We start from the raw sequence: 23,565 nt of genomic DNA on the forward strand, positions 1-23,565 counted from the left end.
TACCATCTGTTTAAATGGATGAGCCACGGCTGTTCAAACCTCCATATGAGCCGTGTCCAGACGCTGCAAACAGCACCCAGATTCTAAAACGTGCAAACATTACAAATCCAGTGTTTGGTTTAACTTTTAAGAGAGGTTTCAAGCATAGCTTGAGTTTTATAGCTTCTTTCTGTGTACGCCCACACATCTACTCACCACAGTAATTTGATGTCACCATACGTATGACTGAGGGTAAAGGAAGTAGAAAACACGTTCTCATACAAATCCGTCTTCTTTTCTATATCACTTTACTCATGAGGCAAGGAAAGAAGAGACAGAAGGATAGAAACAATGCAGACTCCCTGGCTGCAAATTAATGGAACTGCAAACCTTCACATCAATGCCTACATCTCAAAGAGCTTAGAGAGGATGAGATCCCTGGATAATAAGATCAAGAACAGACAGACTGCATTTCTACTCCTTCACTGTTAAATATTGATTAGGGAGGAAAAAATCTGGGTACAGATTGAGTGAACTCTTGTATTTAAGATTTAAACCCAGCATGCAAAATCAGCATCACCAAAATTAGACTTTAAATTGTGCTACAAATTTTTGTGTATACAAATTTTTGTGCATCTACAAGTACCCACTAACTCTGTTTTGAGCGGTTATCATCATAAATACCACATGCAAACCACCTTTTATTTTTTTCCTGCTATAAAAATGATGACTCTGAGGAGCTTAATATTAAGTAAGAGCCTACATTTTCAAAATTCTATGATAGAAATAGCAAAATCTTTTCCTTTCTCTACTCACTCGGTATTAAAGTAAGAAATAGAAAGTATTATCTTGGATTTTTTTCCTGGTATTTTTTTAACAAAAATAATTCAAGTATAAAACTAATGGTACTTAGCATAAAATCTACATAATTTACATAAAATGATCTTTTACACAGCCTTTGTAAAACTGCCTTGAATATTTTGCTATAAGGATCTGAACCCATAAACCTGAATTTAATACTTTAATTTCTTCTGAAAAGCCTGTGTAAAGCTTTTAAAAATATTTTTCAATTCACTTTTGAGTTAGTCTAACTATGTTTTTATTTGAGTTTGTCTAGCAAATCTTTAAAATGACATTTAGATTAAAAGTATCATTTTTCTCAGAAATAGATTTGTATCAATGGTGAAAAATTTCCCACTGTGCAGAAACTGCTTTGTATATATCAGCATCATACTGCTCAGGAAATGTAATTAAAACCAGACACACATATAGCAAAAGAGGAATGCTAAGCCTGATTTGGAAAGAAACTTAAAAATTCAGGGTCCAGATGGTCATCTGCATCTCAAGTCGGGCTAATGCTGGTACACAGATATGTTTTTGTCAGTCCACAATGCACAACTGTTCTAGTTTAGGAAAAACTGTGTAAACCAGGTCCCAGCTACAGGAGGAAGCAAGACAAGAAATACTGCCACAGCTGCCATGGTTCACTGCCATGAAGCTGGCCAGCATCTAGCCTAGCCACATCGTGTCTTTGAGCAGCACCACGAGCCCTCCTTCCCTGCTGCTCTCTGAGGAGACTAATATCTGTCTTATCCTTGAGGATAACAAGCACAAAGCTCATGGGATAAGGACTGCTAATTGCCCTCTAGCTACACCTCTTAGATAAAATTCCTTTACTTTTCTTCTCATATGAACATTTTTTTCAGTTGCTGAAAATTTTTGTCAAGCTTCATTTCTTTGCAGTGAAATTTCCCTTTAACAGATGTTTACTTCAAACTGAACTTTTTGGGACACAAGTTAGCCACAGATTTCAGTCAATCTGGAGAAGTCAATAAAAGGAAAATTTGGGTAAATAAAGCACACAGGGATGTGCTTCCAGCTATCCCTGTAAATGTTCCTGAATAATAAAACCTCTGAGAAGAAGGATAAAAAAAAAAAACAAATTGTCACATGCACTACATGGACCAAGCTCTGCAGCTGAGTTTTTGGAAGACTTGAGTCAATTGATTATATTCTGTTCTGCCCCAGCACCTGCAGGTGTCACATCTATGTTATACTGGAGTACATGGAGACTGAAATGGATGAACAATTGATGTCTACAGCTGGAGAGTCACAGTGGTCTGACATCCCAAATACAGGGCAAGTACAGGTTACCTTAAAGACCACAACTCTCCTCACTATTACAAGACTGATTTTGGCTTTATGTGAGGCTGCTACAAGGCATAAGCAACTATGGTAATATATCAGGGAGTGAAAGTATATAGGTAGAAAAGGGAAAGACTGAGATAGAGAGGCTAACAAGTTGGGGAAAAAGAGAAGAGGAAGTAGGAGCAGGAATCAACATGGGTAGTTAGCTAGGAGAGGAGAAAACCTACCACAGACTGGCACAGCAAAATATAGGAGAGGCTGCTGAAGGTGAGGACTGGTTTGGTGTACAGGAAGAAGAGAGATATGTGAAGAAACAGAGACAGCTATAACCAACAGATTATAATCACAGAATCTCAGAATGGTTTCTGTCTGAAAGGACCTTGAACAGATCACCTAGTTCTAAACACTTGCCACAGGCAGGGACACTTTTCACTAGACCAGGTTGCTCAAAGCCCCATCCAACCTGGCCTTGAACACTGCCAGGGATGGGGCAGCCACAGCTTCTCTGGGCAACCTGCGCCAGTGCCTCGCCACCCTCGCAGTAAAGAATTTCTTCCTAATATCTCATCTAAATCTCTCCTCTTTCAGTTTACAGCCATTCCCCCTTGTCCTATCACTACAGAACTTAGTATAAAGCCTCTCTCTGTCTTTCTTTTAACCCACCTTTATAAACTGAAAAACAGCAATAAGCTCTCTGCATAGCCATTTCTTCTGAAGGCTGAAAAATGATCCCCCAGAAAGTGTGAAAATGAATCCAGAATTCCAGTATCCATAAAGGAGATTGCCCCAAGGCAGCAAATACAGCTTAAACCACTGTGCATGTACATTCCCTTTCCCTTAATGAATCATCTGTACAGGAGTAACTGGAACCAGCAGTCCTAGAATTTTTCTATTTATATGTTTTCTGTGACCTGAATTTTGATTTAAAAGATCCAAATTGAAATTAGTGGGGACCAGCTGCATGACACATGTCACAATCCAGTGCTGGTTTATATTTCTGCTTCCTTCAAATCTAGTCCCACATAAAGTCTTACCATGAAGATGGCTTTGTTTAAATCTAAGGCTTTTAGAATTATCAAGTTAAAATGTAATTTCAAGAATGGATTAATGTTACAAATGCTTTTAGCACTACACTCCTTTTAAAATAGGCTTTATGCAATTTGATGATTTATATGGTCTTATATAAGCTGTTTCACTGGATTTTATTAATAAAAGTGTAATTGAATTCCAAAATTACTTTTTGACGTCTGATCCCTTACAAATCTGAATTATGAGAAAATGAGTTTAAGTAGCAACTAGGGGAAAAAAAGAATAATAATAAAACCAATAAATTACTATAAATTGCCATTCTGTCTTAATTACATGATTTGCCTCTCAATTCAGCTGTCCTTTAATTCAGTTGTTAGTGAATATCTGATCATCAGAGAGTATAGCACACTTGAAAATATTTGTTGTGTGTATCAGCAAGAATTTACACACAAAGTGGCACCTGTACAGTTCAATTCTTCAATAGTAGCTTCAGGGTCAGATTAATTTCACCTGGTGATATATGGAGTTTGTGTATCTGTTTATATTTTCACAGCCTGCCTATTCATAAATTAACTCTCTCAAGCAACATTGTTCTATAATTTCAGATTTCCTAAGAAATCGATCCAGATTTTGGAACTGTGATTTTGTGCACACATCAACTGATTCCCTGAAGCAGCGTGATTTCCCTCCCCTTCCCCCCTCTCCCACAGGAGAGGGCAACTATATCCAAATTAAAGTACAAGTGTAGTACTGGATAGTCAGACATATTATGGTGTAGAGCAAATCAATAAGAAAAGCAAATACAAGATGCTTAAAAAAATCCCTGCACACTAAGCTGCCTATGGATTACCATTATGATGAACAGCGAAACATATAGGCTTTAGTGCAAAAATATCACAAGCTACAAAATCTGGGGAAAGTTGTATTTTTCAGACTTTTTACTGGAAGTCTGTGAATTGCATTACTAACCAAACACAGCGAAGGATTATATTAGTGCCTAATTTCAAGTAGTTCATTCCACTGAAACACATTATCTTAACTTCTTGTATACTTTACAATGTTTTGTGCTGTTTCCTTGTGGTGTCTTGATATATTGTAAATGAAAACACCCTAGTGAGCCTAGATGCAGTTTCCCATGACAAAGTTCAGTGTTTGAAAGTTTTCTTAAGCCTTTTAGCAGAAAACTTCCAGAGCACTTGTAAGCAAAGCGGGTGAAGCAGGAAAGGGGGTTGGTCTGGAGTCACACCATTGGCATCACTCATGTTAGCTGCAGACTGTGCCCAAAGCCATCACAGCTCAAACATACAAATCCTTGTACAAAGGACACAGCAGGTGTCCCAGGCTGTGTGCTGGATGTAAAGCATGTGCAGTCCCTGCTCTGGAGAGAATTCCGCTTACCTGTAGATCTTCTTCAGGGAGCGGCCCTTCATTAGGTAACTAGAGGGCCCTCAGTTGGCAAGGACCTACCCTCCTGAGCAAGCAAAGAGCCAACCACAAAGCTGATCAGCCTGTACAGGAAGCAGGCTGAGAAGTTACCCAAATTACCCAGACAAAAAAAAAGTAAACACAAAGGATAGATCTGTACCCCTGAAAGCCAAAAAAAAATGTGGCTGGGGTGCAAGCTGGAACCCTGGATGACTGATCCACCATGGGAACCATGGGTGTTACTTGGTGCAGTACTGACTGTTCTGGCTAGCATGGGACAGTGCATGCTAGCTGGCACAGTCTTGAAAGCTAGCAGATTGCAAGGGCCACTCATGATAGGAAGAACAGACAAGGGTTTACCAGATTTGTCTCCTCCCACTCTTCACTGCCCCAGGCTGGCTTTTTACACTTAAATACCCCACCGTGTTATATCACATTTCATACTATACAAATTCCACCCGCAGGAAATTTTCTATAGGAAAGCATGATATCAACTTAGTTTTAGATACTTTCCACAAAGGAGGTGGAGGAGGGGGAGTAAATAAAGAAATGAAGCCTCAACTGATTTAGGGCCATGGGATGCAGAGCTGCATAACATAGGTGGATACATAGCCTCAAGTTCATAGTGAATTTCATCCCTGCATTATTAAGGAACTGCAGTCTTGCAAACAGCTTCCATTAAAAAAAAAAAAATCATAACAGCCCAGACTTTGCTTACTATCAGGAAAGTGCAGTTACAACTTTTAGTGGTCAAGTTGAAGCAATTTGTGACTGCAGAAAAGAAGGTTCCAGGAAGAAAAAGTACAGAAGGAATTAAATGGTTTTTTTACAGAATAGGCTATCTTAACACTATTACAATACATTACTTTGTTTAATAAAAATTCTGAAAGTAGAAACTGCAGCGAGACATGAAGAAATTCAGAGGATGAAAAGCAACCACAATAAAAAGAGGAATTTTTAAAGTAATGCTTGTACAGTTTAGAGATCAAGGTTATCTAAACCTAGGGGTTACATTAAAAAACTTAGAATCTTAGCCAGCACTGGAAAGTATTTCTAATGATTTTATCATGGATTAATAATAGACTTTGAAGGCGATATTTTCCTCTTAAGCTGCAGTAAAACTTACTAAGAGACAGAATTAAGAGTCTGTAGCTGAAGCTGGAGGAAATAATATCCAAAAGCAAACAATTCTGCTTTAGTTAAAACGGCACAGAAGGGTTGTGCTTCAGAAAGAAGCTATTGTTGCATCTCCAGAAGAAGCAAGTCTTCAAGCCATGAAGAACCACCTTCAAATCTCTCAGGCCAAGGCATTATAAAAGTAGACATTTCCTGGATTTTCACACAATGGCTTCTGGAAGGGCTATTTCATACCTTTTCCCATACTCTTTTCCCTACCAAGTTACACCAACAAATACTGCCAGATGCGCTAGGGAAAATGCCTTTTTTCCTTTCTGCTATTGCTCTATTTTCCTATCGCACTCCAAACCTGGACATAAAAGGCCAGATAGCCCCTTAACACTGAGGTAGCTCCTTTCTAGGGCTGCTTTCTTTGTGGATTTTAAATGCTATCTTACAATATTCCTCTTGCATGAAAAAATCACTAGAGGGCTGCCATTCAATCAGTCCGTACTGCACTTTTCAGGAACACCAACCAGCATTATGACTATCTCTTCTCATAGGTTATCTCACAAATCAGTATTCTCACAACTAGGCACATGACAAGGCAAATCAATTTAAATGTTTGAATACAGGGCCTCAGTGTTAATTCCTGTGAGAAAGCTCCAGGAAATGGCTGCAATGACTGGGCAACATCAGAGCACCGGATGCTTGTCAAACAGAGAGATAGTTTTTTAACTAATAATAAACCCACTCCCAGCATTATGTTGATTAACAGGGCATTAGGTAGATGTTCCTATACCTTCTCAGTTTAACGACATGCACAGCATATTGATAACAGGCCTTTTCAAGTCTCAGCTAATTGTTTCACTTACCATTATACACATGCTGAGCTACATCCAGTGCATGGGAATCTATAAAAAAAAAAAAAAAGGTTAGCGATAACAACTCTCTTCATAATTGAGTGTCTTGGTAGGAAGCACCCATATGGTGATAACAGAGGCAGGTAACAGATTTTATGTCCCTGCAGTTCAAGGCCAGCACACTGATAGCAATTTTGCACACCAAAAGGCTGGAGCAATGCCAGTCTTTTGAACACTCAGAGATAGGTGGATGTACAAACGCCTTTGTGCCAGACACCACGTCACACCGCAAATGCCTGGGACATCACAGATCTTACCATCTGTTTAAATGGATGAGCCACGGCTGTTCAAACCTCCATATGAGCCGTGTCCAGACGCTGCAAACAGCACCCAGATTCTAAAATGTGCAAACACTACAAATCCAGTGTTTGGTTTAACTTTTAAGAGAGGTTTCAAGCATAGCTTGAGTTTTATAGCTTCTTTCTGTGTACGCCCACACATCTACTCACCACAGTAATTTGATGTCACCATATGTATGACTGAGGGTAAAGGAAGTAGAAAACACGTTCTCAGAAGGATAGAAATCAGTGCAGACTCCCTGGCTGTAAATAAATGGAAGTATAACCCCCCTCATCAATGCCTACATCTCAAAGAGCTTAGAGAGGATGAGATCCCTGGATAATAAGATCAAGAACAAACAGACTGCATTTCTACTCCTTCACTGTTAAATATTGATTAGAGAAAAAAAAAATCAAAATATTTTGGTACAGATTGAATGAACTCTTGTGTTTAAGATTTAAACCCAGCATGCAAAATCAGCATCACCAAAATTAAACTTTTAATTGTGCATATAAATTTTTATGCATCTACAACTACACACTCTGTTTTGAGGGTGTATCATCATAAATACCTCAGGCATGCCATCTCTTTTTTTAATGCCCTAAAAATAACTACATTAAGGAACTTAAGTAAGGCCCTACATTTTCAAAATTCTAAGATTGAATGAGCACAAGGAGAACTGTTTGGGATAACTACAATCATGAATAAACATAGATTCAATTAATCGTATTTCATGCCTTGCACATTCTTTATATGCTCAACATTCTGTTTTTCAAGGTAATGTGAGTTTAAAATGGCTTTCAAGCTTTGCCAGCTCAGTTTACACAGCAGAGTCCCTTTAGTCCATCTAGATCCTTTTCTGACACAGGCCATAAAGCCACTTTGCACCTTCTTCCACTTGAGCTCCTAACTTGCTCTCAGACCACTTCCAAACACATATCAAGCACAAATAAAATTTGTCTTCCACACGTTAAAAAAATAAAAAGTACACACAACTAGTTCCATACAGCTAACACAGATAAAGCTGTTTCTCTGTTTTTTCAAATCCATTACTGAACTGGAATAAATCAATTTTTTTAGTTTGGCAACCTACAAACCATTATACCTACAGTTCTTACTTTATAGTTTCCAACCATGAAAATTCAAAATGTTTTGTCAGAACTGGAGATATAGATGAGATCATACTGAAGATATGATGTATCAAGAAAACAAATAGATTATCCACAGGCTGTAATTCAGATTCCAGACTATGGCAAGACTGAGCTTTGCTAGCTCTCAAAATCACAATGAGAGGTAAAACTTGATGGCAAATTATTTCATGCAAAAGACACCATTCTTTCTCATACCAAGCATTTCTACCCAGCCCCTAAAAGAACAGTGTGTTCTCTGTACACAAGCTGGTAGCTGTGCTACTTGGGGACAATATCTGTGTGACTGCCTGAAAATGTAAATACATCTTTATTCTTCTTTGAGCAGCAATACTTTTCATCAAGGACAGCAAGTTGGAACACAGGAACAAAGTACTACTTTTTCAGATGCACAAAAGTTGAATCCTAACACAACAAAACCAAAGCAATCCTGTCCTTGATCCTGAGAATGCAAATATATGCAATCAAACAGTACCATTCTTGCTTAAGGCCTTTTCCACATGAATACAACACAATGAACATCTGCTATAAACATCAATATATCCTTCTTTGAAATATATTTTAGTACCAGTATGTTCACTGCACAAATCTAGAGAAAGTGACTGCAAAGGCAAAATGACACAAGCAAGCCAAAAGCTGGTTCATTAATAACGACTTGGAGGATTTTTGTTTTCCCCTCTAAAGCAAATTATGTCACATACTTTGTTTAAAAGTATAAACCAAAAATTTCAAGATACTTTGAAGGTATTAATTCGAACAACTAATTTTAACTTCAACATTCCCACTTACTCCCTTTGCTGTCCTTCTATATCCAAATGTGATTGGAACTCACTTGTTTTTCTAGATTTCTTTCTTTCCTCTCTCTCTCTGCTTCACACCTTTCAAACTGCTGTGTGATCTACCAGAACACACAGATATCACAGATACATGTTTATGCTGTTCTAAGAGGGTATAATACATTATTGTGCGTGATGTGATTACACTTTTTTGACTTTTCCCATGACTGTTATTACACTTAATGATCAGCCAGGAAGAAACTAAAACTCCTTCCATTTAAAAAGAATGAAAATTAAAAAAAAATTATCTTAATCTAGTTACTTATTTTTCAGACTCTGGAATAATCTTTATGTAGTGCATAGTCAATTTAGAAATTTAAATTGACCATGCAAAATGAGAGAAGAAAAAGTTCAGTATACCTTAGGCCAAGCAAAATTCTTTTTCTTTTCTTGAACTCTAAAATTCTGTTTATAAGTTCAATGTTTTTTCATGACAGATTATAGCATAAAACCATAACAACACAGTCACCTTGATACACTATTCTTTGAAGCCAAAGTATTTAAGATCTGCAAAAAAGGCTTTCTTTCTAAGAAAAGCAGTGTCACACCCAACGTCACTCAATGTTATCATTCAAATAATAATACATGCCAAAAGCAACAGAAGGCCCTGTCATACCCACTAATTTTGACCTGTACTTAGTTTCTATGGCTGCCATGAACTACTAGCAGAAGTAAAAGCCTTGGGCTAACTGCCATACCAAGCAATGCTCATGCCTTTCTGGTGTTTTGTAAGACTACTCCTGTCTGTTGTCTGCTGAAGAACCCACCACTTGTACAGGCTTACAATGTGTCCAGTGGCTAAGGTAGGCACATTTTTTATGGGTGTCCCTCCCATTTTTTTGTCAGTGTTTTGGGATGGATGGCTCTTCACACAAGCGACATCTGGCACACAGAGACATCAATGGAAGAAATGCTTCTACCAAGCTGCAGATGGCTTGCAATTAAATGCCCATCAGGAGACTGTAACATAGATACAATGCAGGGTGCACCTGCAGCCAGTACTCTGCTGCCGTACTGAGCAGACATAGTTTCAATATTTGAAAGGAAAATATTTACAAAAATATTTTCCAGAGCATGTTGGAGTGTTTATATAGATTATGTTGCTGACGTGGATACCTGAACTCAACTGAAAATTCACTGGCAAAGCAACAGACCTTCAAGTTTAAAGGGAAGGAAGGAAAAAGTTTAGTTATTTTTATAAGCTCTTCCAAATTATGTAAAGCATTTCTTCACATCAGTCTTACATTTAAACAGACAAACACACTTGATTTTTTTCTGGTTTGACCAAACACCAGTACAAATGTTTCGGACAGTATGACCTAAGGTAGGTGCTATATAAAAACTGTAACTTGGGCTGACTTCTCTACAAAGTTAATTTCCCTTGCATTTATAGAGAAAAGACTCTGGCATGTTTTAAACATGGATGCCAATTTGAGACTCTCTACAAAACAACTGGGAAAAACATTTTAAAGAGTTCTGAAAAAGAGACAGTTACCTAGACTTCCTGAAGTGGATGTAAGATACTGGAATAGTTATTTAACGTAATAGGAAACAAAAAGTTTCTTTCAAGTCATATCAGTGTAATCAACAAGGCACTGAACTATAAATTAGAGGAGCCTTGATGCAAGTAGCAGAATGCTCAGTCCAAGCTAATTCTGCCCTAATTAGCCTTAGCAGAATGTACCAGTACTGCTTCTAAGATCAAACAGATGTCTTAATGTGGACTTTCACTGCCCAGCTTTTTGCAACAGATATCTCTAATACATCATTTTGTAGATCTGTTCCAGGATTTTATTCCTTCTGTGTCTGCTGACCTGCTCTGACTTGCCCAAGATTATGTTTAAATTGTGCGTATTTCCACCCTGTTCCTACCATCCTGTTTAGTTCATAATCTCATAAGGGCTGGGACTGCCTTTTACTACTTGTTTGAACAGCATCCAGCACAATAGGACTTTGATCCAGCCTGTAGGCACTGCTTGTGGTATGTTAGTTTCCAAATATTACCTACAGAATTCTGTATCTATACAATTTCAGCTCCTGGAAACATGGTATTAACAGTATTGAAACAGTGTGTGTACTTAGATACAGCATAGGACCAATTTTTCCACATTACTCCCCTTAAGATCACTGCAAACACAGTGCCATAAGAAACTCAGCTAAACTTGGAAGTTTCTTTTCTGTTGCCTCTTCCTGAGCACATGAAAATTAAAGTAGCAATATTTAGAGCTAAATAACCTGACTAGACTAAAAAAATTATCACAGCAGAGATAACTTCCATTCACGAGACATGACAAGTCACATGGCTGATCAGACCATAATACTGTATTCTACAAGTTTAATGTCTCTTAACAACCAGGTTATTTCCTTATGCTTCGCATACATTAGAGAAACAATGCTGAGACCAGCTTTTCACATCTAACAGAACTACTTTGGATTTCTGAATTCATAAATACCATAGAAACAAATAGTTTATACTATAATTCACTGACTCAGTGCCTATTATCTCAGCAAGTTGAATTTGCTGTGATTCAGGATTTATAGTACGAACATAATACTGTACCTATTTAGTATACCTGGCCAGTAAGGTCAAACCAGCGATAGTTATCTCAACTATTACCTGTGTTGAAAAAACAAACAAACAAACAAACCCAACACTTTTTTTTGTGGTTTAACTTCATAAAGCAATTTAGAGGAATTAAACAGTTTACTTTGATGACCCACATCTAACAGCAGCATGCTAGACAGTATCATCATTGTACTGACTTTCAGTTTGTCATGCTATCTTTAATCTTGTGTGATCCTGTGCATTACAAAGTATGACATGCAAGGAACAATATTGCTAAATTTACATTCCTATTTTCTGTTGCAGATTTAAAAAACCAATTTCTTCACTAGAAAAAAAAAAAAAAAGAAATTTTACAGGGGCATTTCATATCCCCAGAAGCTATAATATTCATTAGAAAGAGCAAGTGAGCTATCTGAAGAACATTTACTCTTTTAAAATTGTTTACTCACACAAATCTATCGAAAAAGCTATGGCTTCAAGAAGGAAAGCTGATAAGAAACAGCATAGATTTATATTCTCCTAGCAAAAAGTATGTACTTCTTGGTATAACCCAAGCTATTTGTCCGCAAATGCTAGCTTTGTTACACCATAAAATGAAATGATGTTTCCAGTGGAAAAAACAAGCGAAGTGTAAAGTTCTTTGCATTAAGTCATTTACAGCATTAAGTCATTTGTAGCAAGGAATATGACCTTGTACTATTTACTAGAGAGGTGTAGAGCACTCACTTGGTAGCTTCCTAATTTGTCATTTCAATCTGCTGCTCTATTGTTTTAAACTTGAGTTGCACAGAGGCAACACCCGACAATTTCAGGAAACCAGCAAGGGAGTCACTGTGATAACTCCATCTGATTAAACCACAGATCCTGAGCAGCGTTTCCCACTGGTTTCTAATTCACTGTGAGTAGAAATTGTTTTCAAACGTGTGAACTCTAACATGCTGGCATTTTGCTTGGTAAAAAAAAAAAACAACCTCTGCAAACCGAAGAAAGCATCATAACACCATAGGAGAAACAAAAAAAAAAGGTGGGAGCAGGGGGTGTTAGTTAAACTTTGCAGCTGTTTAAAATACTAGATGTTGACACTGCCCTGCTTTTTTACTGGTCTGTTCTTATTTAGAGAAGGTGCAGGAGCAGAGTGTAAAAGGAGTGGGGGGGTTTCATTACACTGCAAGTAGAGAATTATGTGCATTTATTCAGCAGCTCTACCACAGTTGCTAGTGTACACTATACAAACTATATGAAAATGTAAGACATGCCACATATGTCTTGATTAGGCACAAATAAGGAATAATGCAGTATTACTATATTTTAACAAAAAATATAGGGTTCAAACACAGCCAGTTTCAGAAATGAATAAACCTCAAATACACTGACCACATGCAACATCATGAAGCTAGCTTTAACCTTAGCAAGAAAAGAGCTACAAAGTTAATACCTGGTCTCACACAGCACAGAATCTCTAATGTTAGCTGCTAGCGAACTACTTCCTAAACACAAGCATTCTTGTTTACAGTATATAATTAACAGAGTAGAAAAAGTCAAAATTACTCACAGAGTCCTGAAGATGCAATAGCAAACTATTTAAGACAAGAAATTCTAGTGCAATATTATAAAAGACGTAGGAATAAATATGCATAAAGTCAGGAACTGACAGGCCTCTGGATTACTGCAACTGTAGGAATCATGCTCGTGCATGCAGGGCTATAATTTATGAAATGGAGCCAAGGAAACAACCAATCCCTTAGCTCCTCCTAACAAGTTCAACTAGCTATGAAAAGCTGGAAGTGCTGCACAGAACAATGAAGAGGAGCTATCCCACATATTAACCTGCTTATCTAAGATTGCCTTCTGTGGAGAGAGATGGAAGCATGTAACAGGAAGAGAGAAAAAAAGAAAAAGAAAGGAAAGAAAGGAAGGAAAGAAAGGAAAGAAAGGAAGGAAAGGAAGGAAAGGAAGGAGAGGAAGGAGTGGAAGGAGAGGAAGGAGAGGAAGGAGCGGAAGGAGAGAAAGGAGAGAAAGGAGAGGAAGGAGAGAAAGGAGAGGAAGGAGAGAAAGGAGAGGAAGGAGAGGAAGGAGAAAAAGGAGAGGAAGGGAAGGAAGGGAGGGAGGGAGGGAGTGGGGAGGGAGGGAGGAAGGGAGGAAGGAGAGAAAGGAGAGGAAGGGAAGGAAGGAGGGAGGGAGGGAGTGGGGAGGGAGGGAGGAAGGAAGGAGAAGGAAGGAAGGAAGGAAGGAAGGAAGGAAGGAAGGAAGGAAGGAAGGAAGGAAGGAAGGAAGGAAGGAAGGAAGGAAGGAAGGAAGGAAGGAAGGAAGGAAGGAAGGAAGGAAGGAAGGAAGGAAGGAAGGAAGGAAGGAAGGAAGGAAGGAAGGAAGGAAGGAAAAGATCACAACTCTGCTGTGGAAACAACAGAATAAATTTCAATCAACAGGCACATCTTCCCTGGCAGTCAGACCGCTAGCGCTATAGGCAAACATTCGTAGCATCAGCTAAAACCTTTCAGGAAACAGCCATCCTCCTCTGTGGTAATTTTTTTCACATTATTAACAGAAAGCTATGCAAACTGAATTTTTATTTCCTATGCAATTGTTTCAGTATTCTCCTGCTCTTAATTTAGATATAATGTTACTGCTTAATGTGAAACATCCTTCCATAAAGTCTGATTAGAGTAAGATCTAGTTATTGTTTTTTTTCAGATCACAGGTGGCTGTTCAGCACACTAATGAGCAGCCCTTTCCAGAAAGCCAACTGCATGGTCCTAAGGCTTAAGAAAATATCATTTACCAGAGACATAAGAAGAGGAGCAAGAAAGTGTGTCTTCAAATAATAACCAAAAGACAAACACTTTAAACAACCTTGAACAGACCTGGATTTACAAACTAGAGCATACAGAGGCAAAGTTGTCCTTTCTGTGAAATTCCATGGTTTCGAAATGTAGGTTTGACCAATTGGAAATGAACATCATGTTGAAGTTTTCTGCTAAATAATTTTTCTGAATTTATTCTCAATTCTGGTTTACAAAATAAAATTTATATTTTCATCAAGTAAAAATACAGGAATCTGTAAGTATAAGAAATTTTGACGTTACAGAGCTATCTTCCTGTAAATGTGCCTGCTGAATTCTACATGTTGATATATTTCTATTTACTAAAATAAGTGAGAAACTAATACATAAGGAAGCTACAGTTTTTTAAAAGAGCAGTTAGCCTTTTTATACAGAAATCCTACTAATGCTGAATGAAAACATAGACACTTTGGGATGAGTTGCTATGCATTTTACAAGGGTGGAAATCATGTAGGTTTGGTTACTTTACCTTTAAATCGTTTTTACATATGGTTATTCTTCATATTCCTTCCCTTCACTCTTTCCTAGCATAATCCATGCCTTAATCATTTCTGGAATCTACCTGGCAAAATGTATTTTATAAAACCTGCTCCAGCATTTGCTGTCATGATACCCATATTCAACAATTTCTATGGATATTTTTCAGTTTTAAATACTTTCCCAGAAGACGGTTAGTAGACATAGATGACCATCTGGACCACCTCGTCATGCTGGGCACCATTACTTGAATAACTGAAACAGAAGCCTTTAATCTCACAAGTCAGGTCTTTTTTGCATACCTAAGCAGTCTCCTCCCCAGGTCTGTAGTCTATCACTACATGTAGTAATCATTAACTTTTTCAACATCGCACCTTTTTAAATGACTCTTGATGAAAAATTACTATGCAAAAAGGAAAAAAAAAAAGTGCTGTAAATCAACAGTTTATAGTAGATACTCAAAGTGATATTCAGTTACCTTGTTTACGTCCATTAAAACAACCACCTCCAAACAAGTGCATTTATTAACCAAAGGGGCTAATGAAAGTGATAACATACATACAAATAAATTATTCAAAAATATTTTAAAAGCTGCAATGTTATACAGCTTAACCTAGAATGTTTTAAATGTTGTAATTGTACCTATGGGATGCAGACAAATTCTTCAGTTACCTATATCCATTGGCAACCTTGTCACCAGCCCATATTCTATTAGACAAACACTGGAAGGAAATTCAATAGCTTCTCAGACTTGGAACTTGAGTTCAGTAGCATTGCAAGCCATGTCTCCAAATTGAAAAAGAAAGTTCTATAAATGTCAATTTCAGCTTCTCGCTGCCATATCATAAGGAAAATAAAGCAATTACCAGCTGTTTTTTTTCCACAATGATTGAGAATTAGCCTCCTCCAGAAAAGAACATTTGCTAATGAAAGGGATAAATGAATATATATACACACTAAGGTGTTTTTTTTCAGACAAATTCAGGCGGGATTCTGCCTTTTCCTCCAAAATCAGCTCCATAGTCTTTTCCACCTTACCGTCCAGTGAGATTATGACAGGCTTTGCTGTTAGGAGGGAGAATACTTCCCACATCTCCCTGTGAAAAACATACTTCTTACACCTTTTACTTCTTTTTATGACTTTCCCAATTAAAATGTGAATGAGCTAGCTTTAGTTACCTCAACAAAGAAACCTACCACAACTCTCAGTTACAGCATGTAAGAGTGGCAGCCTCTGCTTTTTCTTCTCAAGATCACAAAGAGCATTAGCTCCTACCATTTTCACCAGTGCAGGAGATATACTTAGCCTGACACCCACATTCAGGGGGCTTTCAAAACAAAACCCCACTGCAGTCCCATAGTAAATTGGTACATTCCCTTATTCAGTGTATGACTCTGGATAATATCACATTGCCAGTTTACTGCTGTTAAATTTAAAATCAAATAATTTACTGAAATAAAATCCTCAGTTTAAAAAAGCCTCTCTGAATAACTGGAATTTCTGAGGTAAAGCAATACAGTTAATCCCAGTACTTAGGACTCTATTTTTTTCTACCTTGTTAAATTATTCATCTCCTTAATAGGAGTTTTCTGCATGTAATTTATTCTTTCCCTACTAGGCTCTCTTTCAGACTTCCCTAATTTATTGTGTTTCTATATCTGCTGCACTGGTATCAACTTGACATCTACTAATAAAGTCAGCAGCCTTAAAAGTAATGCATTCCTCTGCCAGTTACCTTTTTTAAAAACTGGTTTCTCTCTATCTGAAATATTTCTGTTAGCTGGAAACTTTTTAAAACTATAGCATACAGCTTAAAGGAAAACGTATCACACAGGAACTTCAACACTAATCTGCCCAGAGGTTAGACTTTCTGGCAGTCTGAAGGGGAATCCCGTTTTCATACATGAAAGTGTCTGGGCACAATAAACACTGAAAGTTTAACTGATTGGAAGAAGCAGGTACAGCCTAGGTATGTGTGTGGCAGCTTGGCAGTTGCAGCTGGCTCTAGGGAAAGTGCTAATGAGGAGCACTTCCTTCCTCATCTCTCTTTAGCTAAATTAAGACCTGTGAAAAAAGGGCCTTGTCAGTGGCTGTTAGGTTGTACAAGAGAGTGCAATATTGTTACATTCTAATATATCTCAATTTTTTCAAGACACTTTCAACTCCATTGTGGATCCTGCTGCTCATCCCTTAGATTTCACTTTCCTTTATTCCTGCAGTTCCAAGAGTGCCTTGTAGATGACCAGATATAGATGAGCTGAAACATCTGCAGATTTACTTGATCCTGATGAACATACTTGTGCTTCGCTTTTCTGAGATTACTTGCAATTCATGAGTTCATATAGAGGTGATTATTACCAGTTTCTGTATATGGACTAACTGTACTAGCAGCATCTACAAAATCACCCCTTGCAACACACACACAGAGATTACATGGAAAGAAAGGCATATTGCTATCATACCCAGTTCTAAAAACAGCAGGGAAATTCTGCACAGTAGGACAGTGTTGGGAATAGTAGATATAAACAATGGAAGTCGAGATCTGCAGGCAGGCTACCAGAGAAACTCTGTTTATATATCTGATTAATCAGCAGGTATAATCTGCTAGTGAGCATTACATGAAGAATAGTATTTGGAAACAAGCATTGTTTCTTGAATGACTTGAGGTATAAACAAGCATACAATAGCTTGATAAAGAGTTTGTTCATGTCTCCAGATGCTGATTTTATTTTACACAGCAGCAAAGCCAACAAATAACAGATTGTAAAAGATAATTCTACTTTGTATGATAGTTGCGTGAAGGAAATCTTTTGTGCTCAAGGAAACATGGAAAATATGCAAGGAATGGAACACATGATCCATGAATACACATCCTACGTCAAAAGCAGAAGGACCTCATCCAACATGTAACTATAGAATAATTTAGTACAACAGTATGTATAAGAATGTGAAACTCCTTCTTACAGTAAACAAGAACAACCTCTAGTTCAAGTTACATTTTATGGCTACAAAAAAAACAAGCTGAAGAAACAGAGTGTATGCATAGCAGACCTTTTGGAAATAAAAAAAATTCCTAGGTACATGTAAACATTTAGAAACCCAAGGATTCATCTCTACTGCTCGTTCAGATGCACTTGAACCAGCTAGCTGCAAAGTTAACTGACAATTTAATACGAAAGTAATGAAAGCAATATTCATAGCTAATCAGTTCTGCATGGAGGGGGTGTTATACAGCCTCGCTGTAGTCTTAAACACCTCAATATGTAAGCCTGCACAAAATTATGCTCTATTATATGCTTGCGCTTGTATTATGCTCAGAATGGAGATGCTTCAAGATCCCAAAGAACTTCTAAGCCAACTTGATATTCAGTAAATATTATTATTCCAGTAGATAGAATAACTATATGTTATTGATTTTGAAACAGAATAGTTGCACTGAGTCAGACCAAAAATTAATTCAGCCACGTACCCCAGATTTGAAAGTTATATAGGATGCTTAGTAGAAGACAATGCCCACCACCAAAACAAAATACAACACACATACACAAAAATGAAAAAGAAAAAAGAAAAAAAGAAAAAAGAAAAAAAAAGAAAAAAGAAAAAAGAAAAAAAAAGAGAGGGAGGCTTTTTATTAGCATCATTTTTCTTTTAATAAAGCCTGAGGTGTTTGGCTAACGCACTCATTTAACGCACACAAAAAAAGGAAAAATACCTACTCTGTATAACACTTATTAAAAATATGGGAGTGTAGAATTCCTCACAGTTTAACACATGCCAAGGAAGACACAATGTTAAGCAACTTTTTCCATGATCACTGATGCTGGAATGGAATCCAGTCTTTCAAATCTTATTCCAGGATTCAAACTACAAGGTACCCATCTCCATCACTGTTTACTGCAGTGAGTTACAGCTTATAAATTACCTGTGAGGCAGTGAGGTTATATAAACTCCTGCTGTATGACTGAGCATCCTGCATACCTGGAATCAACTTTATGCTATCAAAGTTGTATTACCTATATCCCAGACCAGCAATGACGAAAGATTGCTAAATCTCACTGGTCCCCTGGAAAGTTGTCCCATTTAGACTAATGAGAGGCTGAAGCCAAGGGAAATCAGTCCACACTGACTGGTCCATGAAACAAGAAGGGTAACAGAATTATTCCAGAAACAGCAGAAGATACGGGAACATCATTAGGAGTCTCAGTAACTACAGAGCTGTAGAAGAACCTCTAGACTTGTCACAGATAACACAGGAAGCTTAATCCAAGGGAGAACGTCACAGGAGACAAGCATGCTTAAAAAAGGCTTTCACTTGCATGTACTCTGTTTCCCACAAAGCTAAGAAATGCAGACGTAGAGATAGAAGAGAAACTTCATGATCTAGAGAACTAACCTTGAAAGGGCTGCTTTTCTCCTTAGTAACTACTAACATCTGGTCAGGAATTAGAAGACTGCCTCCAAGATCCTCAGACAGCATGTCTTAAAAGAATGATAAACCTTATACTCAGACCCATGCCAGATAACTGAAGCTCAACACTAAGCAGAACCCCGTGCCCCTGTCAATAAACTTAGTAAGCACCCGCTGTGGAAGCCCTACAAAGCTCCCATTTCCTTGTTCCCAGAAAAGTCTGATTGTATTGGAAGAACTTGTTTACACTGCAGACCTAAGCACTAGAGTCTTTAAAATGACAGCTCTGCAGCTGCACTCAAAATCAGTGCATTCAGTCCCAGGGGTACAAAAGTTTGGATTCCTTTGAGGAAGGATAGCAACTGTGTCAGAAACCAGCTATAGAATTAAAAAATCTGGCATTTCCAACTTCTGAATACTAGATTTCAGAAAAAGTTTAATATTTTTGGGCAGGATTTGCAGGGGAGGCTTTTCTAGGAGGAGGAAAGGTATGTAGCTTCCTAGATTCATACTGAGAAAAACAATATGCAATGTATCTGCCACTCTAAACCTTCAGCAGTGGTTGGAAAGAGCTGATAGTTGTTGGCCCATACAGTGGACTACACATAACATATAACATTTAAGCATATAAGCATACAGATAACTTTTAAAGACATTACTGACAATCTCAGGGACTTGGTAGCCTTCTGGCATGGATGGACCACTGGGGCCAAGCAATGGCTCTCAAGGAGGGAGAATGAGTACTGAAGAATGAACCCTCCCATTATCTCTCTCCCTATCCTAACATGGGAGCATCAGGCTTTTCTTTCATTGCTTCCAGCTGGGAAAAGTAGAAATATTGGCATCTTGGTCTCCTATAAATAGAACCAGGTATGAAACAAAGTGGAGAAGATTAAACCAGCTCATTTCGTCCCTGGTGAAATTCCCAGATGTGCCATGAGTCAGGTGGTCCATGCAGAGTGATATTAACGCCAGGAAAAGTTCAATCAGTTTGTGAGACCCCAACCAAGTCACTGGGAGAGAAACAAGAGGCAGAGTGCTGTCAGGAAGAAATTAAAGTTTCAGTGTCAAGGGAGAAGCAGGAAAAATAAAATCACCTCCTCTATACCTTTCCTTGGAGCCCCACAAGTTCAGTGGTAGTGATGGATCTGCGCAGGGCTGGACTTTAGCCCCGTTCTTTCTTCTCCTGCCCTCCGGCAGTCTCAGAAGTTCTTAGTGAAGCAGCAGCTGTCCCTGGCAGGAGCAGTGTGAGCCCAGCTGAGTTCATACATGCAGCTATTTTAGCACATTGCCTTTTCTTTCTTCTCAGACAAAATTCTGGCAATTTAATACTTCAGATAGTTCAGCCAGACCTGAATAGGATTTGACTGGGTAGAAAAAAAAACAGTCCTAAACAAAACAGTTCTTTCAGTAGCGGCATTCATTTTCTCAAACAACTGATGTGAACTAGGGCACAAGAAACTTTAGAGGAAGAGTTTTCTTTCTGGTGGGAAATATTAAGCAATAAAGTAAGAAGCAGAGCAGGTCACATTGTTGGTTGCAAAATGCCAACTGAAATTGTCTTAAGAACATGAAATGGGCTTTTTTTAAGAACTGTCAGTGTCATCTCCAGACCACAATCAAATTCTATAAGCCTGTGATAGGGAAAGCCATGCTGGGTCTTGCTTTCATCCTCTCTTCTCTGTTGCTCTGCTCTTAGGAAGCAATAGCCTGTAAGGTGAGTCATGGTTTAAGGCACATTTCTGCCCAATTCATCCCCCTCTAAAGTCACAGTCTATCCACTGTCTAGACATAGATCATTCACAGCCCTTTCTGGTCAGAGGTTTTCTCTCTCTACAAATTAAGAAAAGTTTGGAGAAGGCACTTGAACATTCTGTGTCCTTTCACCCTTACTGCAAAGAGAGACCATGTCTTTTTGTCTTCATAAAAAAGTTCTAGTAAACTGGTAAATATCATCACTTGGAGCACTGTGTGCTGTGCTGGGCCCCACCATTCCAGAAGGATGTGAAGGCCCTTGAATGCCTCCAGAGGAGAACAGCAAAGCTGTTGGAAGGGCTGGAGGGCATGTCCTGTGAGCAGCAGCTGGGGACTTGGGGCTTGTCTAGTTTGGAGACAAGGAGGGCGAGGGCTGACCTCATTGCTCTCTACAGCTTCCTCAGGAGGGAAAGGAGGAGAGGGAGCTGCTGGGCTCCTCTGCCTGGGGTCCCGGCAGAAATGTAGGAATGGTTCAAAGCTGCACCAAGGAAGGTTTAGACTGGACATTAGGAAGCATTTTGTTACTGAGGGTGGTCAAACCCTGGAACAGGCTTCCTAGAGATGTGGCTGATGTCCCGAGTCTGTCAGTTTAAGAGGCATCTGGACAATGCCCTTAATAAGATGCTTTAGCTTTTGGTCAACCCTGAAGTGATCATGCATCTGGACTAGATGATCATTGTAGGTCCCTTTCAACTGAATCTGATCTTTAGCAGTTATTAATTTTCAGTACTTTTATGTTTTCCTGTTAGCACTAGCTGATTTGGCAGGCAAGGCGGCAGGCTGAACAGTTGCATTCCTTGTGCTATCAGTTTTTAAAACATCCATGTGAACAGCTTTGTTTTTAAAGGTTATTAAATTCATCAAATGTTATTAAGTCCCTGGATTCAGTGTTCTTCAGTTTTAGAGTCAGTACACTTGCTAAACTCCTTGAAAAGTGTTATATTCTCTGAGATCTACTTACGTCACTGTTGTAACTGAAATCTGTTTATCCTATTTGAGAAACAGAATAATGACTAGTTTTATTGTCACATACAATGAGAACTTGACCTTTGCATTTCAGCACAGGTTGAGTGGGAGAAATTATTCTTCAGGGCATCTGTGTAATCAGGCCCTAAATGAAATCTGAAACGTTAAGTAGTAAGGGAGACCATTGTCTAAGTCTGATGCTAAACCTTTAACCCCATTTCAGATCCAAATGCATGATAAGCTATTTGGCAGCAGACACTAAAAGAGCAGGCATCAGTTTGACCTTTATAGGATGGGATGAGTGAAAGGATTATGAGTTCACAGTCATTATTCTTGGACGCTAAAGAGTAAACAAGTTGAGGCACATGATAAAACCCTTTCAATTTCACATAATTGACACAACTCAATTTAAGACCATAAATTCATGCACATTCCTTTAAAAAAAATAAATTCAATAAAAATCTAAGCTGTTATTTAAGAATCAACTGCCACTTGAATATTTCTTTGGTCTTTAAGGCCATATATCCAAATGACCTGTTTAAGATGGTATCTCTCCATAGCAAGTTCTTTTTTTCAAGGTAAATATATGCAAATATTTTTTCTTCCTATAATAAATTATTAAAAAAATTAATTTCACATTATTACTGTTTCCTCACGCCCATACTTTATCTTCATGTGATAAAAGTGCTTGAGACAAATTCCTGTTAAATTGTTGTTCATTATGCTACACCAGATGTCTGAAGCAAAGATCAAACATTCTAGAAGACAAAGTATATATTCTAACTACGTCATGTTTCCTTGCAGTACTGTTACAGCTGGAGAAAAGGAAGAATTTTTATTTTCATTTCATAAGTTACCACAATACCAATAAAATTTGGGATTTTTTTTTTTTTTTTTAATCTTTCTATACTGAGACATTCCTCTCAACCCACAACACATCTGAAGAACAATGTAGTCAGCAATTTTTGTATTGGCAAAACAAAATGAACTGACCACCAGGTTGAAAACACATTTCAGTATCAAATCAAATGCCCAAGATTTCAACAGAACTTTTATGTGGCAAGGCTTTGGTAGCAGGGAGCTACAGGGGTGGCTTCTGTGAGAAGCTGCCAGAAGCTTCCCCCATGTCCAGTAGAGACAATGTCAGCTGGCTCCAGGATGGACCTGCCACTGGTCAAGGCCAAACCAGTGACCATGGTAGCACCTCTAGGATAACATAGTTAAGAAGTGGAAAAAGTTCCTGTGGAGGAGCAACTGCAGCCAGAGAGAGGAGTGACAATATGTGAGAGAAACAGCTCTGCAGCCACCAAGGCCAGTGCTGAAGGAGGAGAGGAGGTGCTCCACTGCTGGAGCAGCAATTCCCCTGCAACCTATGGTGTAGCCCATGGTGAGGCAGGCTGTGCCTCTACAGCCCATGGAGGTCCATGGAGGAGCAGATCTCCACCTGCAGCCCATGGAGGTCCCTGGGGGAGCAGATCTCTACCTTTAGCCCATGGATGACACCATGCCAGAGCAGGGGGATGCCCAAAGGAGGCTGTGATCCCATGGGAAGCCTAGCCTGGAGCAGGCTTCTGGCAGGAACTGTGGCCACATGGAAAGGAGCCAGCACTGGAGCAGTCTGTTCCTGAAGGGCTGCACCCTGTGGAAGGGACCGGCACTGGAGAACTTT

At 38.6% G+C, this 23,565-nt stretch overlaps 1 protein-coding gene across 1 annotated transcript in view; it reads right to left on the bottom strand.

Annotated features, from left to right (window-relative positions):
* LOC130595705 (cAMP-specific 3',5'-cyclic phosphodiesterase 4D-like) overlaps nucleotides 1–20,948 on the bottom strand; it is a 201,432-nt gene extending 180,484 nt beyond the window's left edge. Inside the window, exon 1 of the mRNA XM_057402686.1 lies at nucleotides 20,284–20,948. The gene's annotated coding sequence lies outside the window, so the exon portion shown is untranslated. The remainder of the gene's footprint in view (nucleotides 1–20,283) is intronic.
* Nucleotides 20,949–23,565: the final 2,617 nt, after the last annotated feature.

This window comes from Pezoporus wallicus, unplaced genomic scaffold (genome assembly GCF_028554395.1).
Source record: "Pezoporus wallicus isolate ANWC-B61680 ecotype Strahan unplaced genomic scaffold, APGP_CSIRO_Pwel_v1 contig_2870, whole genome shotgun sequence".
NCBI lineage: Eukaryota > Metazoa > Chordata > Aves > Psittaciformes > Psittacidae > Pezoporus > Pezoporus wallicus.